The sequence below is a fragment of the Zalophus californianus genome, chromosome 1 (assembly GCF_009762305.2).
Source record: "Zalophus californianus isolate mZalCal1 chromosome 1, mZalCal1.pri.v2, whole genome shotgun sequence".
Taxonomy (NCBI): domain Eukaryota; kingdom Metazoa; phylum Chordata; class Mammalia; order Carnivora; family Otariidae; genus Zalophus; species Zalophus californianus.
Genome location: NC_045595.1, coordinates 58,866,732 through 58,882,079, shown reverse-complemented (window position 1 = coordinate 58,882,079; position 15,348 = coordinate 58,866,732). Strand labels below are relative to the sequence as shown.

Genomic DNA, 15,348 nt, shown 5'->3' with positions numbered 1-15,348 from the left:
TGTCTCGACTTCTCCCTGTCAGGAAACTTGTACAGTCCTCCCTGGCCCCACAGAGAGCCACCCCTCAAAGAGGTTAGAACAATTGAGTTGAAGGAAGAAGGTTATTAACTGTTTCCTGAAACTGAGTCATTGTGCTGCAAGGACTTTGATCCGGAGATATCTGATTAATGTGGACACAGTGACTTGGAACTTGCTGGGGCTGAGCTGCTATGGTAGCTCTCACCCTCACCAGGAAGCCAGGGCTTATTAAATAACCTGTGGGGGAGGGGTTGGGCTCACCTAAGAGTATATTCGCAGGTGCTCTATTGAGCTACAAACAGATTGGTTACCTATTAAAACAATGGTTATTTATTTGAACCCCAAATAAAATAGCATTCTGTCTTAATTGATCCAGAGAATGTTCACATTAGTCTGATTTCAAACGCTGCTTCTTCTCACCCTCACTTCCCTATCTTACATAACTTTGTAAAAGGAGCATTTTCTACTCAGAAGTTTACTAAAATATGTGTCTTAAACTGGTGTACATGGCTCTTTGAGAGGTTGCAAATCAAAACCCATTTAATAATTCATTTAACAAATCAACATTCAGTTAATACATTTCTTTAAAAACTTGCATGCAGCTGTTTTGCTGGACACTTAATGGCTCCTGGCGTCTCCTCTAAACAGGAAGCTCTGGTGGCAGATACCATTATTGTCCCACCTTGCAGGTCTGGAAACTAAGTCCCCTTACCTCTCAGGCTCAGTTCACTAGTCAATTAAGCAGGGAAAATGATGGTGCCTGTGTGTCAATGAAATGTGGTTATCCACAGAAGTACTCAGGGACACACAGCCAGCTGGTGGCGGACTGGGATTTGAACCCAGGCCTAGATGAATCTAGCTCTTTTCTACTCTACCAAGATACTTCCCTCACAGGAATTTGCAGGACAAGGGGATTAGCTGCTTGCTGATTAGCTGATTCAGACATCCCCCCACCTCATGCTGGTGCTGTAAATTTTGGAGTGCCTGGGTGCGTCCCCTGCCCAGGGCTTTGTAATGCAGGCATAGTTCTGCCTCTTGTAGCAAGAGAGAGATACATGCAGAGAGAATTCATCAACAGAGGTAGTGTTTGTGTGGTATGTGGAAATGGAAAGTCCGAACAAAAGATCTGGGGTGGTAGTGCTCCCTCAGGCCAAAAAGCCCTGGGCTGGTTCTGGAAGTGAGTGTGGGCCACCTTTGAAGAGCCTCAGTGGGGAGAGGAAGTGTTTGGCTTCTTGTCGGCACCCCATCATGTGCCCCCAGCAGACATCATTAGAGGATCCCAGCAATCTCCCCCTGAACCTGGATGGGTTCTCATCAGGGTTGGCATTCAAGGTGAAACCTACTTGCCAGCCCTGGATCAGCTGCCTTCCAAAGACCGAGTTTTCCAGTTGGAGACTCTGCTCAGTTCCTGATTTCAGAACGCAGAATATACTGAGTTACCATTGTAGATCCTATTTTCTGTCTAGAATGCCCCCTCTTTTTTCTTTGCAGAGTAGACTCGCTTTTCAAAATCCAACTTAAGCATCTTTTCTCTTTACTGTTTGTCTTCCCCAGAGGTCAATCCAATATCTTATTTTTCTCTGCATCCGCACTGTCCAGCCCAGGACTTAGCTGTGATAGATGCTCACCAAGCATGTGTTGGCTGGGCGGATGAGCTGAGGCCCATTGTGTAGACTTCAGGGGTGGCTTTTAAAAACAAATTGTTGACTGTCTAAGCACCTTCTCCATGGAGGCTTCTGCCGTGCACAGCAGGGCCCCAGGTCCAGTGGTGGGGTGCTTGGGGGAGTGTAGGGTGGCCTAGGGCAGGACTTTGAGGTCAGACAAGTGAGTGCATTCCCAGCCATGCTGCCTGATGTGTGGCATGCATCAGATGACAGAACTTCTCTGAGACACATGTCCCTTGCTTCTGAAGGTTTTTCTAAGGGCATCGTGAGGCAATTTGTTAAGCACACTCAATAAAGAGTAGGTATTAGTATATAGAAACTCCCATTTTAATGAGAGAGAGATTGAAGTGCAGTAGCCAAAGAGGGTGCAGTCCTCAATACATCGATACACAGAGCGACTCAACAACTGTCTGGACCGGGAGCCACGAAGGAAGGGGAGATACTAGGACGCCCCAACTCTCCTTTTGGAGACGTGCCCTGCAGAGACCCTCCTGTGTGTGCACAAGCAGCCACAGGCAAGGGTGCATGGAGCCCTGTTTCCAAGAGTGACAGATTTGGAGGCAGCCTCACTGCCTGTGAATAGGGCAGTGGATGAGCGTAATCTGTCTGATGTGGAATAGCAAACAGCGGTTAAAAACTGAGCTGTGTAAAAAATAAATAAATAAAATTAAAAAAATTTTAAAAAAATGAGCTGTGTGTGCTAGCACAGGAGGATGCTTGGGAGATGTTGTTGGGTGAAAAAGCAGGTTGTGGTTTACTCTGTGTGCACACTTGACACACATACAGTCTCTCTATTCGGTAGGTATGTGCAATTTATGTGGATATAGAGAAGAAAGTGTGGAAGGATACACTCCAAACACAAAACTGTGGTTACCCCTGGGCAGTTCAAGGGCGTTCACTATTATAAAAAGAGTCAGACGGGACTATAACTTATTTGCTATGTTTTTAATTTGTAAAAAATATATATATACTTATGTGCAGCTCGTATAATTAAAAATTAATAAGAATATAGAGACATTGCAAGAGAAGAATGATTTGCGCCAAGGAAAAGGGAGGTTCCCAGTACAGTTGGGAACCAGATCCCAAGCTGAGAGCTGGCAGGGACCACACACAAAGATGAGAGCTGACCCTGGAATTGTGTTCCTGGTTACACGATTGTGCACATGCACACACATGTATGTGTGTGACTTTGTGGGAGGGCATGTATATGTGAGCATGAGTGTCTGTACACATGTGTGAGTATGTATCCATGTGTGTGCATGTGTCTCTGTGTGCATGCACATGTGTGTCAGTATGTTGTCTTCTGATCAAGGCTTGGCTTCTGACTCTCCTGATGCCCTGTCTTTGAACTTCTCCATCAAAGACAGAGACTGTTGGACTAGATCTGTGGTTTTAAATGTCCTTTAGCTGTGGCTCCTGTTCAGAAGAAATGTGATGTGACGTGAACATGTGAGGTGCAGATGAGCTGCCATTGTGGATGAAGCCAGAATGGACACTGAGGCTCTGTGGTCAGAAGCCCAGCTCCTGGAAGGCCAGGGGTCCAGGGGAAAATGGGCTTCTTCCCTTCCAGGCGCCCCATCACTGCCTTCATGAGGGCACAGCCCACTGCCCTGGGATCCTGCAGGTGCTGCTGGCTGGGTTTGGGCTGACATGCCATCACACGCATTAGCAGGGAGATGACAGAAGATGAACCCTGAAGCAGGCAGTGTGGTTTTTTGCTGACAGGTGTAGCAAAGGTTCCATCTGGAACAAAGTCGAAATGTTACTGGGCAAAGGAAACCTAGAAATTAGCCAGTGGTTTTCTGTCGTGCATTTGCTGTGTTACATAAGCCATCAAGCACTGGGCAGTGGCACTTCCTGCTGTGCTGCTCAGGCTTGAGGCTGGGGAGGCCCCGGCAGGGTGGGGCGGTGGCGGGGGCGGGGGGGGGGGGGGGGGGACCACAGCGCTGAAAGGGCCTAGAAGCTGAAAGGCAGGGAGGGAGAAGCCTAGCCAGAGGATGTACCTATCCCTCTTAGAAGGAGACTCTGACTGGTACAGGCCTAGAGCCTTGAACTGCAGCTTGAAAATTTAAGTTAGATCTAGGGAAGGACTTCCCAACTTGCAATGAGTGATCATAACATAATAACTGAGGGAAGGAAGCTGTACAGCCTTTATCTTCCTCTGGAGATGTTTAAGGAAAAGCAAGTATTGCGCTATACCCGGAATGTGTTATATGCCAGCCCTCTTCCCCATGTGATCACAAACAACAGAAGGGCCACTTCCTCTGCGTCAGCGTTCTGTCGGCCTCCCCTGGCTGGCAGGGAGCCAGCCACTGGGTTTCTCCAGGGAGAGTTTCCTAGTGGTTTGCGCTTGACCCCTGCTTAGGGCAGGGATACTGTCCCCACTCCTAGTGATTCATTCCATAACCCCTGCTCTGGTTCTGTGGTCCACCATCCACAGAAGGGAGTCGGGGAGGGCCTAGTTGTAGTTGCCCATAACTTCCTGGTTATGAAAATTTTGATAATCACTTCTCTTCAAAGAGAGGATTAGGTGATGGTGATCTGGAGTCTCCGCTTAGGCTGGTACAGGACACAGACATGGACAGTACAGGACATGGTCTGACATGGTCTTCGCCTCCGCCGAGAACACAGACGCCACCCTACCTGCAGCCTGCCCACCTCCCCAGACAGCACCCACTCCCTCTGCACTTGTCTCCAACATGTCCCCCTGCCCATCCCAGATCAGTTAGCTGTGTCTCTGAGGTGCCTCATAGAACCTAGGGACACTTCCCGGGGTGCAACTTAGAGCACTGTTTGACACTTCTGTGTTCAAGCATCCCATTCTACTAGATCACAAACTTCTTGCGGGCAGGAACCTTGTTTTCCTCATCTGTGTATCCTGCGGGTCCAGGACTTAACGTGCTTACTCTATATTTAGTGAGTGGAAACCCACTGTAACATATGGTAACTGCTACAGCAGTGTATGAAAGAAACAGTCTGGGAGCAGAGGAGATGGAGCAATTAATCCTGCCCGAGCACAGTGGGGCTTCAGAACTGAATTCATGTTTGTGCTGGGTCCAGGCAGGCTCCGCTGGCAAGGGTCAGTGTAAGCAGCCTGAGAGTGGGTCCTTTCCCTGTGGCGTGTTAGAAGAAGGTAGGGCACGGTTGTTGGGGGAGAAGCAGATACTGAGGGGGTAGGGATGAAGCTCAGATGCGGCTGGAAGGCGGGCTGGTCCGGATGTAAAGGGCCTTCTGTGCATATGAAAGAATTCGGAATTCACCCTACAGGCAGTGGCAAGCCATAAAAAAGCTTTTAAGCAGGGAATTGATATGATCGAATTTGTGTTTTAGAAAGATAACTGGCAGCTTCTGGGAGATGAAACGGTAATGGTGTTGAGGTGGGAGGCAGGAAGCCTGCTTAGGAAGCTGCCGCAGTACTCCCAGCCGGGATGACTCACCCCTTCGCAGACGCGCGGGGAGGGGCCCCGACACGGCCCTCGGCCCCGCAGAGAGGGTTCCCTCGCTCAGTGCAGCGAGACGGACAAACGGTCAGCAGTGAGATAAGATGATTCTGCCAGGTGCTGTGAGGATAAAAGGAGATCACGGGTTAGAGGGGACTGGAGTTTGTGGACGGAGGATCGGGGCGGACTGTCCAACACTGGAGCAGCACCGAGCAGTAGGAGGGCTGTGCAGACACCCGGTGTGTGCATGGTTGATCCCTGGGAGACGCTGCGTGCCAGCGTCATGGTTGATCCCTGGGAGACGCTGCGTGCCAGCGTCTCAGGGGAACTCTAGTTCTGCCACATTTCACCACTTCACAATTTCCTGAATTGGAAGTTGGAGGAGCGGGGAGACAGGGAGGCTCCTGACCAAGGCTGGACAGGAGCAGAAGCATGAGCACCTGGAGGGTTTGTGTACCATCCCTGGAGCTGTAGGCAGGTAAGGGGCTCCCTAGCCACCCCAGGACTAGAGCAAGGAGGGGCAGGGGAGCCCGTCTGACAACCATGCGGGCGGTGGGCTCAGCGATGGTCCTGTTGCATTCGAAGCTCCTAGAGCCAATTGCCCGGGCTGACCCCACTTGGCGGGCTCTGAGTGGTAGCCATGGCTCCAGGGCAAGGGCAGCCTCCAGGGGCAGCTGGCCTCTGCCCCATACTTTCTTACTGCTCGGAGATCCATGACTCAGGAAACTGGACTTAGAGACGACAGTTCGTTAATCCCCTCCCCTGGACAAAGACAAAAATGGCATTTCATTCCCAGCTCTATTAGCAGACTCGCCTGGGGACTAAAGCCCGTGTCCCCAACGGCCGGCTGGTGCTCTTTTCCTTTGTGCCACTTTTGTTTTCTTTTGAGTGTTACATTTAGATTAGCTTCTGGGGATTAAATGTTATTACAGTAGAGGAATCGTTGTTTTTTCTTTCTTTTTTAAATCGGTAAAGAGGTTAGGGCTTAGCATTCTTGTCATTAGATTTATTTTTCCTGGTCCTGTTGCCTCCCCTGTTCCCGTTCTTAAGAGAAAGCTTTTGCTTGGGTTTCATCGTGGTCATTTCTGCCTGGGAAGGAGCAGCCTTGTCGCAAGCAGGGCCGTTCTTTCTAACTTGAGGATGGGTCTTGGCGTGACAGCACCACCTTGCCCTGTCCTGGACCCCCTCTGGGCATGCAGCGCTTGGGCATGCACACTCATTCCTCCCAAGAAGGGAGCCCTGGCAAAGGGTCAGGAAATTGTCAAGTGGTGAAATGTGGCAGAACTAAAGAATTCCCCTGAGATCTGATCACTGTCAACCATACTGCCTCTCTTTCCACAAGCAACAAGAGCGCTGGGCTCTGCGGACTGCACCAGAGGCTGCCAGCGGGACACACCATGGCAGAGGCTGGCAGAAGCTGGTGCTGTCTCCTGTGTCCGGTTTTTCCAGGACCAGGGTGGTTATTCCAGAAGGATTTATTTCCCCCGTGGCACTCTGTGAAAGCATACTCATTTTAACAGACCTTAGAGTTCAGTGGAGGCCAGTATCTCAGGTGGTTAGATTTCAAGATCCTGACAATCTCTAGGCCCTAGGAAGGAAGCACATGGCAGGGATGATGCAGGCTCTGAATGGCTGAGGTCCCACCCACTGCCATCAGAGTTCTGTCTCTCTGCATACCAACAGGAGGGCCTGCCCTGAGGGTTCACCTTCAGAGAAATGGTGTACATGGTATGGCTGGCTTTAGCTCCTGCTCATCCCAAGGCTCTAGATCCAGGCTAGAGTGGGCCCTGAGAGGCCCAGTTTGACCTGTGGCCATTGGTTGTATTATACAAGGAAGAGCTTTTGTTTCTGGTATAGTCAGATCCAAGGGAGTTGAGACCTGTGATTCCAAACCTTCTCTGTGACATCCAGTCTCTCTGGGAGTTGAGGGTATCTGCACTGGGCCATGATTCCTAGGAACTCTCTAAAATGTTCCAAAACCATCACTCCCACTGTCACCACCCCTACCCACCCCCACCCCACCCCCCCCCACACACAAATGAGATGAGGTTCAGAGTCACTCTGCCTGGTGGCATCCCTGAAACCACAGGGCCCTCAGGGTCATCTAAACCGATCCCAGATACAGGTGGATCCTTCCCAGGGTGCTTGCCCCCAGGAGTTCCACTGCCTCTGCGAATATGAGCTCAGTTACAGCTCCTGTCTTTACTAAGCTTCCTGTTTCATCTTTCATGGCCCTGTTAGAGAAGTGCTCTCTCATGGAGCTCAGGTCTGTGTCTTGGGAGCTTCCTAGCTCTGTCCTTGGGACTTTGTAGAGCTCAGTGAAGGTGCCTCTGCATGCCAGCCCTATAGATATTCAAAAGGAACTTTTACATCCCTTTGTAAAACATTACAGCTTTATCCTTACAGCACTAATGTCCAGTTCCTGAAACCACCCAATGAGACACACGCCTGGCTTCCAGTCTCCATCTCTACTCCCTGTGCTGCCTGTTAGCAGCAGGCTCTGGGAGCCAGAGCAGGCTGACCAGCCCGAATGCAGTGCAGCCATCACTTCCCTTGTCTAGAGACTGGGCTCTGTCCGTAGCACACTCTCACTGGGCTGCAGCACCATATTAGCTTGATTGTCCACTGCCCTGTTAGCCGGACCTCACTGACCATTCATATGAAGCTTCGGACAAACTATCTCCATGCATGGTTACTAACTGCTCTGGACTTGGGTTCCAGACCTCATCTTTATCCCCAGTAAACTTCATTTGAGGTAGATTTAGTCCAGCCTATAGATTGATGATTTGGATATGTGGATTCTGTCATCTGACATATTCATCATCCCATCTAACTCTGTCTTCTGTAAACTTGCCAGCTCTTCTCTTCGGTTAAGTCATTGATGAAAATGATAAAGTTGCACAAGGCTTAAGACAAAATGCCAGTAGAGACCGCTTTCAAAGCTGACCTTGCCCATGTGGGTCCAGTGATTGAACCAGTTCCTAACATACTTCTTTGGGCATCCAGCCTGCATTATTCCTCCTTTCCCATCGGATGGGTGCAGGTAGAGGCTGGGGCTGGTGGGCCACTGTATGGCCCTGGTCTCCCAGCCAGGATCGCTGTTATAGGGAAGAGAAGAGAACATGGAATGATGTGTTTCCGATTGCCTTGTCTGTTCCTACTAATCACCTTTCCATTTTCTAAGTGCTCTTTACTGGGCCAGCCTCTTTACTGGGCCATTCTAGATTCTTATCTGAGCTCACCTACGTGTTATGGAATGCATTCTTTTTAAAACCATGAAATGGAGGACTATTCCTTTCCAGTATCGCTGTGTTCCTCATTCTCCAGGATTCTGTAAAGGTCACCAATGGTAGCCTGGTGGTCCAGACCTCAAGTTTTCTTGATGTTCTCAGGTGTAGGCATCGAGAGGAGCTTGGTCCTCACCAGTCACCTTCCTGCCCATGAAGACCTTCTGTACTTTTGAGCTAGGATCTGTCCTATCTTCTGGGAGGTGGCTGGGAATAAGAAAAAGACAGGGGCTTTGAAGCAGAGAATCCAGAGTTAAATCCTGGCATGCTTCTCACTTATTGGTTGAAGCATGGCCAGTGTAGTCCCCTCTCTGAGGCGCAGTCCTTTCCTCTGTAAAAGGGGGGACTGTCCATCACCCACAGGGCTGTTGTGAGGGCTGAGGAAGCAAACCTCTGTCCATCCCTGTGCCTCCCCTTTTGCCCTCTGTCATCCACAGCTGTGTCTCCTTTGGAAGGAAGACAAAAATCAACCCTCATAATGTACGTCTTCCCACCTGGTCCTGCCCCTTCCTATACCCTCTACTGCTGCCTGGTTCATCTCCTCTGCCCAGACTGGGCCACCTTGTCATCAGGAAGCCCTGGGGAGCAGGCTCCATTCTTGCTGCATGGGGCAGGTCTCCACGGAGCAGGGCACAGGGAGACATGAGGATTTGCTTCCCACTATTTGTGCCCAGCCCCCAAGGCCCTACGTGGCCTCACCCCTGCTAGACTGGGGCTTCTATCTGCCCTTCCCATGGAAAGGCCCTCCGCCTCTCATGAAGTCACCCTGGGATTTCCCAGTTACTAGAGGCAGTCGATGCCCTTTTTGCTTAAACCAGTCCAGTTGAGGTTCTGCATATGGAAGTAAGTATTCTAGATGTGCGTTTCATTTCTATTCTGGGCCCTCTCCCAAATCTTTAGGACCTCTTTATTTGATTTGGCTCTGTTTTTCAGAGCTGATCCCCCCTGTCTCATCAGCCTCCCTCTGGTCTTGGTTAATTAGGCTAGTATGTGGAGATCTACTTGTTGATTGGATCCTTTTAGAATGACTGGTCACAGGATGTACACACCTCACTGAGTGGCCCTTATGACCGGCTCAGGGCTCAAGGCAGCTTGAGGAGCAGGTGAACTTTGACCAGAAGCCCCCCCCAATCTGTCCCCCAGAACATTTCAGGTAGATATGCCTAAAGTGCTCCACTCTTATGGTGATAATCCTGCTGCCCCCCACCCCATTCCCACCTTCTCAGAGCTCCCATTCTCTGCAGTCTGCTCCATGCTGATGACCAGAAGAAAGAGGATCTAATTAATACCAGCTTATAGGCCACTGGGGTTTTCTGTACTGGGAAAGAGGGGCCGGGACAGACACCACCCCAAGAAGGATGGGACTCTCTCTACCCATCTTATAGAGCTCTGACACCTGCCTGGCACAGGGAGACATGCTTACCCTGTTTTTATGAGGAGGAGACAGGACCAGCCTGGCTAACTTGCCTAAGGTTGTTGTGTGAGGAAGTGGCAGGGCCAGGAGTCAGGGCCAAACTTTCTGTCCACAGCCTGGGTGCATTTGGGGCTATCCTGCAGAGACCCAGAGCCCAGGACCACTGAGAGGCATGTTTATAGCACGACAGAGGTTCTGGCAGGATGTTCTGTGCTGTTGTTGTCCAGAGGAGAGAGCTGCTTCAGGGCCTTCACTGTACCCTTCCATCCAGAGAGCCTCTCAGTAGCCTCGATGGTGTGGTGCTTAGCTGATGTGCCATAATCCGGGTTTGGGGGTGTCCATATACCACTTGCCTCAAAATCCATGGAATGCTGAGTCCAGGGCCCTGCCCCAAGCTGGGAGCCATGGAATCTGCATTTTAAACAAGCTCCCACGTGATTGTCATGAGCCCTGCAGTTTAGATCCACTGCCAAAGTGAATGTACTCTAGCCAACAAATTAATCACTTCCCCAGAAAAGCCCCCAGGGAATAGCAGTAAATCCATCCCATCTTCTAAATTGCAACAATGGCCCTAGAGAAGCAACAGCCCTTCTTCTGAAGCCAGGAGTCCTCCCCCTGCCTGGACCCCTCCCCAGGGTCAGGCCTGAGTCAGGAGAGCCTGTAGTGACCAGTAGCCCTGTGGTCAGGAGCACAGCACCCCGAGGCCTGATGGGCCTGGCATGGGCCCTTCAGGGGGACACAGACCTTTGTGCTGCCATGCTGGATCTGCAAGGTGACCCATGTGTCCCATGGCCAGGTGATACCAGGTTGCCATAAGTGGGTACGCACAGACCAGGTGCAGGGAGGCAGGCAGAGCCCCTTTGGCCATGATGAGCTGCCCATCTGAATATTAATTCAGCAGCCAACTTGTGGCAACCACAGTCGTGGGGCTCCTGCCGTCTGGGGGGCCTGGATCTCCCTGTTGGAAGAGTCACCTTTCACCACCTCTGAAAGGCGCACCATCTGGGTGGGATGGGGTCAGCATCTGGGTGACTGCCGAGTGAGCAGGTTGTCAGGCTAGGGCATGGTCAGGAGACTGGGTTCACACCTGTGCTGTCTAGTGGGTGTACCCATGACCCTGAGAAGTCGCCTCCCCTTCTGGGCCTCAGTTTCTCACTATAGCAGGGCCTAGGAGGACCCGCAATCTCTAAGGGCTCCTCCGAAATTTAGATCCTGCCACCCAGCCCGGTGCAGCCTCTTTCTGTACTCCTGCTGTAGTGACTTCTTGGCCTCTCCTGTCGTCTTTGTGGGAGTACACCCTGAGTCCAGCAGGACCAAGGCCAAAAGGTTCAGGAAGCAGATTGGGTGGCAGATTAAATTTTCTTCTGGTGGTGAGAACAATTAAGAAGAGTTCATTCTTCCAGGTCCCAGACTTGCAAGCCAAAAAATCCCTAAATCCTAGACACTGGTTTAGTCTGTCCCTAAAATACCCCCAAGAACAACAAGAATATTCTTTATTCACAGTTCATGCTTTTTAAAAATTTGTATGAGTCAATAAAATCATCTTTTAGAAAACTTGGCTGTTTTTATTGATCTTTAACACAGAAGGCGAGTAAAACTAATTGTAGCATCCAAATACTATGTCATCCTGCATACACACTTGTTGACATACATGCTAACACTCATACAGTCACACATACTTATACACATGCTAACACTCATTCACATACATACTAACACACTCATGCTCACACACTCACGTGCTAGTACACACTCTCACACACTCACACTTGCTCACATATATGCTAACACACCATGCACACACACATACATGCTAACACACTAATGCACGCACACACATACACACAAACATGCTCAAACTCACATACACGTAACACACATACTCACACACATGGTTGCTCACATACATGCTGACATACAGTCATTCACGTACACACGCTCACACATTCACATACACACTAACGTACACTCTCACTCATACACAATCACCTGCTCGTTCACATCCATGGTAGCACACACACTCTCTCACTCATATACTCACACAGACCCTCACCAGATTGCTACATCCCATGTTGGGATTCCAGAGCTATTCTCCTGTCAATGGCATTAGCTGTGACTGTTTCCCTAGGCTCAGAGTCTGAGAGAAATTGGATTGAACCCACAGAAATCAGACCACTGGAATGCAAACGTGGAAATGTGCCTGTGTCTGTACATACACATATTTATTTGCTGCTAAAGAGGATCTATTAGGAGCCAAAGCAGGAAATTCCTACCAGCAAATTCCTTAAGGAGGGTATGTTCACTTTTGTGTTGTCAAAGACGACTGTGGCTTTCAAGATTCTTTCTTTGACTTTCACAGGGATAGATGAATTGCCTTCCAGACTTTTCCATGATGACAGTTGTCAGGAATGCCCGGGGAGTTTTACTTAAGCTAACAAATGATTACCCTTCCCATTAGCTCTACAAACAGGCCCCTAATTAGTGAATTGGCTAATAGCAGTCGCCTCTGGGGTCATTAGCCCTGACAGTGCTGGCACTGCTCCGTGCACGGTGTCACCATCATCACGCATGCTGTCAGGCTCTGCTGGGAGTCAGAGCTGGGGAGCCGCTGTAATGTTGCTCTCCCCTTTTTTATCTTCTGCATTAGTTCCTTGGGTCAAGGAAATTAATTCCTACCTCAAACAGGTAGGAGTTCCTAAATGTGGATTAGACACAGAGATTTTTTAAATGAAAGGACTGAAGCAGCAGTCACATCAATCCTAGATGAGAAAACAGTTTTTATGACCCATAGCTCCAGGTTTAAAAGACACCCCTACTCAGATTTGGGGGTTGTTTTGGAAAGAGCACGCATCTTGCTTTATAGCTCTGGGATTCACGTCTGACTACAAATACTTGCTCTGCCTTGGGTTGTGCAGGACACTCAACCAGCGCCTTCAGTGAACTTTCACCCTGCATCTTGGTTTCTGGTAAGCAGGATGGCAGTGTTGCAGGAAATAGAGGGGCCCGTTGTCTCAGGGGTGGCATCCCTTCCTCTGTGCCTCTCCCGGCTTTTGAGAGCCTTCCTCCCCCCAGCGAGTAGGCCTTAGGGCCTCTTGGGTGATCTTGAACTAGGAACACTTCCAGGGCATGCAGCCTCACCTGATCTAACCCAACCTCACAGTGACTAGTCCTTGAATCCCAGACCTGCATAATGACTAATGCTCAAGTCCTAGACTCATACCCTGAGCTAGTCTGTGGTTACAGGGCTCACACAGTGGCCAGTACTCATGTTCTAGGCTCATACCCTGACTAGTCTGTGGTTACAGGGCTCACACAGTGGCTAGTCCTCATGTTCTAGGCTCATACCCTGACTAGTCTGTGGTTACAGGGCTCACACAGTGGTTAGTCCTCATGTTCTAGGCTCATACCCTGACTAGTCTGTGGTTACAGTGACCAGTCCTCATGTTCTAGGCTCATACCCTGACTAGTCTGGTTACAGGGCTCACACAGTGGCCAGTCCTCATGTTCTAGGCTCATACCCTGACTAGTCTGTGGTTACAGGGCTCACACAGTGACCAGTCCTCATGTTCTAGGCTCATACCCTGACTAGTCTGTGGTTACAGGGCTCGCACAGTGGCCAGTCCTCATGTTCTAGGCTCATACCCTGACTAGTCTGTGGTTACAGGGCTCACACAGTGGCCAGTCCTCATGTTCTAGGCTCATACCCTGACTAGTCTGTGGTTACAGGGCTCACACAGTGGCCAGTCCTCATGTTCTAGGCTCATACCCTGACTAGTCTGTGGTTACAGGGCTCACACAGTGGCTAGTCCTCATGTTCTAGGCTCATACCGTGACTAGTCTGGTTACAGGGCTCACACAGTGACCAGTCCTCATGTTCTAGGCTCATACCCTGACTAGTCTGTGGGTCCAGAGTTCAGTGAACAGTGACTAGTTCATGAGTCCCTGGCTTACACAATGACTAGTCCTCGAGTCCCAGGCTCACTCCCTGACCTTAGGTCTTAAGTCCCAGCTCACTCAGTGACTAGTCTTTCATCCCAGGCTCACTTGTTAACTGGGTCTCAGGTCCTAATCTTGCTCAGTGACTAGTCCTCACGTACGAGGCTCATGTGTTGACTAGGTCTTAAGTCTTAGTCTCACTCTGACCAGTCCTTGAGTCCCAGGCTCACAAGATGACTGGTCTCAAAGTCCCAGACTGATGTTCTAGAGATGGGGACAGCGGCGCACAGGTGAAGCACAGGAGTGCAGCCTGGCCTGGTTGCCATGGTAGGAGAGTATAGGGCAGTAACAGTTGTGACTAAAGGCTCTTTGCATTCAGGTTTTGTTACTGTACAGATTCTTGCTACATCAGCTCAAAACCATGTGCAGCTTAGTCTAAATGCCTATTTAAGCAAAGGCCAAAAGTCTGTTTGAAGATAGAAAGGGAAAAATAGGCTGTTCATAATACAATGCTTGCAGCTACTCATGGATATAAAATTTATGACACTTCCCATACGGGAAAAATGAGTAGTGAAGCTGCATTTATTTGTTCAAAAGTAGAAATGCATCTTGAGGAATTAAGGAAAATTACGAAAAGGTGATTATACAGCATAGCAAATCTCTAACATGGATTAAACCAAATTGTTTAGGAGGTAAAATGCCAGCGTCAACATGCGTTTCAAAAAAGGGAAGAACAATGCTGGGTTGGGTGGGGAGAGCTGAGCTCCTGCTTTTGCTTGGTGTTGATGTGGCAGGAAGTTGCTGGTTCACAGCCCAGGAATTCACAGAGATGAAAGGCCTTGTCCATTCCTGTATAGGTATTTATATACTTGACTTGTGTAAGGAGGTTTATTTAAGACACTCCCAAATCAAATAGTTGCCCACACCTGGGGACCCAGCTAGGACTGTGTGGTCCCACAGCCCTGGAGCAGCCTCTCCTGTCTCCTCTGGCGCCACCAGGGGAACGGTCAGGCGAAGCTGGGTTCGGATCCTCCTTCTGTGACTCACTAACCCCGGGTCCAAAGACAGGTGGTTCACCTGCTCCGAATCTCAGTTTCCTCATCTGTGTGGGGGTGGGGGCTGATACTGCCCTTGCAAGCTGGAGGAAGAGAAGAATATGAGATGATGTTTATAGAACACCTAGACAAAACTTGGCGCAAAATAAGGCCCCCAAATTGTTAGTCCTCAACTGTTCAGATTCTGCCACCGCTAGCCATATGTGGCTATTATATGGATTTCAGTGACCTAATACAAAATACCTCAACATGTTGCTTACATGTTGACATGATAATATTTGGTTAAATAAAATAACAAAATGAGTTTCACCCGTTTCTTTTTACTTTTTTAATATGGCTACTGGAAAATTTTTAAATCCTTGTATATGGCCCACCTGCTATTTCTCCACATGCCACTGCTGGTCTCTGTCTTCCTTGTCTGCCTCCCTCCCTTCTTAGTGTCCCTGCCACCACTTTGCAGGTGTCCAGCTCACCACACACTGGCCCTGTGCCCCATGCCTCCACATGTAGCCCCCCTTCTCAAATGCAAGACAG

General features: G+C 49.6%; 1 protein-coding gene across 2 annotated transcripts in view; it reads left to right on the top strand.

The window, feature by feature from the left end:
- The window catches only part of CHCHD6 (coiled-coil-helix-coiled-coil-helix domain containing 6), a 249,918-nt gene that overhangs the window by 210,591 nt on the left and 23,979 nt on the right, over nt 1-15,348 (top strand). The gene's annotated exons all lie outside the window — the stretch shown is intronic.